A 2637-nucleotide genomic window follows, 5' to 3' on the forward strand; every position below is an offset into this window, starting at 1 on the left:
AAAAGGAAATACAGACTTTTGAGTGCGGCCAGTACACGAAAAAGGATAAGGAAGGACTTAGCCACGTTTCTTCAAAAAATGAATTAACCATAAATTTGAGGAAATGGTCTTTTTGGTGTCCACCTCTCTGCTAACCCGGGCTATTTATCACTTTAATAAGCTGTCTGCACATGTGTTTTATCTCTGTATAGTGTTGCCACCTACCAGTGAATGGCGTAAATTACTCCCAGTACACAAAGCTGAAATTGCAGTGACTTACTCCAGCCTTCGGCTTGTTGAAAAGGCCATGTGGACCATCTCGGCAGTGTCCGGCTGAAGGGGTATCAGGTCCAAAGAATTAGCATTTAGGACTCATGTGAGTTTCTCTTTAACCTACCCTGCTTTTCTGCTCTTTTCTGTGCATGTGTCTTACTTTCCGTGGTACTCGACAGCATGTATTTTTCTGCCATAAAAAGCAGTGTTCAGAGGGACTGTTTGATTCCCAAAACACTGGCCGACTTCAACGCAATCATGTAGCATCAAATGTCTGATCCTTTTAGGTAATCACCATAGTCTTACAACCTCTCTGCTTGCCGAATAAGCACAAAGCTGTGCAAAGGCATTTTGCTTTAAATTAGGTGTATGAAGAAAATGAATGCCATTTAATTTGTGAAAGCATTTAAACAAGGATGCTTTTCAGTGCTGTCTGTTTGAAGTCCTTTGCAGTATATATTGATGGTCTGATAGGAAAATAAAGTTCCATGTTCTAAATTTTACCAAATCGCTTTAAATGATTTTTGCAACAGGTAGCTCTTAGTCTTGTATATAGTACATACATTTTTGATGGGAAATTATTACGAGGGTGTTACCATGGGAGGGAGGAAATGTGGAAACACTAACAGAGGTAAGGCTGTAAGTGCTGTAAAAGCATCAGTTCCAGAAACCTCACAGGGGAAACTTGCCAAAGAAAAGGCCAGGGCAGGCAGGCAGTGCCTGTGTAATGGATGGAGCTGTGCTGACTTGCTTTCAGGCGCTTCCATCATCACTCGCTTTGAGTGCCAGGGTCAGCCGAGCTGTGCAGCTGCAAATGATTTGGGCAGGAGCTTGCCAGGAGCTGCTGAACAGCCTGTAACACGTGCGAGGACGGGAACAGTCTCTGCACGTGCGAAACTCGCAGCACGCAGCCTCCTTGTTAGTGGGGGGCAGGCTGCCTTGCCTTAGATTAACAGCTCAAAACTCAGACCTGGGCCTTACCCAAAATAGAGCCTCTGTAAAGGATCAAATGCTCTGCAAGGAGAACAGCACATCCTCACCTCCCACCTGACTTCTAGGAGATTTCCCTGTTTTTGATGCTGGTTTCGAGTTTCTTTCACCTGATTCTCAAAGTTGATTGGGGGGAAATGTGCCCAAGAATAGTGGGAATCGGAAAACTTCAAAGTCTAGTAAGCTACAGTAGGGTTTGGTTAAGCATTTATATGTTGGGGGCTTACCTGTAGCACACCAGAGATCCTGCTGATGTTTGAAGCCTGACAATGTTTTCTTGATGGTCCTGGAGGAGAACTGCAAGGGTAGAGCTGGGATATTCCCAGCATCTGCCAAGTTGTAAAGTTGGCAGTAGTCAGCATATGGAAAATTGCAGCATGAATCATGTATTTGTCTGATACTTTTTATTTTAAACTTTTTAATTGCTTCTTTCAGACACCCATAAAAATGGAAGTGCCAGTTAAGGAAAGCAGTTATAACACTTAAGGAAGGTCATTATAACATTTGTAGTATCTTTAAACAGTGGAAAAAATAAATAGTGTTCCAGGTAAAAAAATAAGCTGAATGTGGAATTGTGAGGTTAGGTGGCCTTATAAAACATACTTACTGTAACATGTGGTTTAAAAACTGTTTAGATTAAAATTGAATTTTATTGGCTGCATTAAGGTATATCTTTAATTTACATTTTTATTATGCTTTTAAAGCCTGGATATCACTGTTTCTTCAGTAAAAGAGAAACTTTACAAAATACTTTCTTGCTTCATCATGCTGTGCATTGTGTTTTGTGGCTACAATGCTAACCTTTGTCAGGAGGTCAATTACGCATCTGCATGATAAAAGATATTTTCCATTTGTGTTTAAAAAACAAAAAAAAAGCTTATGACCTCAACCAATGTTATCAGTGTACTGTAAAATGACCCAGTCAGGCCTGGGATGGGGGGGGGATGCTTCTTGGAGGGGGCCGCTGGCTCCCCTTGCGCCGCCTCCCCAGGGAGCTGCATGTGTGCAGCCCTGGCCGGCTGGCTGCACCGCTGGGCACTGCCTGGAAGAGCGTTTGGGCTCGCTGAGCAGTTTTAGATACACCAAGCCTAAGTGTTACTTTGTTTTACCAATTTCTAGTTTTTCAAAGCAAGGATGGCAAAATGGCTCAGTTCGTTAGCCCGCCTTTCTGAAGGTGGGTCTGGTTTCACACAAATGGTGCTATACGCTGACTTGGCAAAGTGAGATTTGGCATCTCAACCCTGTCCTACACTGTCCCTTGCAACAGTATTTTGAAAATTTCAGGAAAATTAGGTATTACTGCTTTCCGGAAAAGCCCTGGATTGCAGTTGCAGCACGGGTTCAGGTGTGTTAGCATATCACAGTGCATAATGCCACTGAAAAGTAAGTGACTCC

Source organism: Aptenodytes forsteri, unplaced genomic scaffold (assembly GCF_000699145.1).
Source record: "Aptenodytes forsteri isolate BGI_AS27 unplaced genomic scaffold, ASM69914v1 Scaffold104, whole genome shotgun sequence".
Lineage (NCBI taxonomy): Eukaryota > Metazoa > Chordata > Aves > Sphenisciformes > Spheniscidae > Aptenodytes > Aptenodytes forsteri.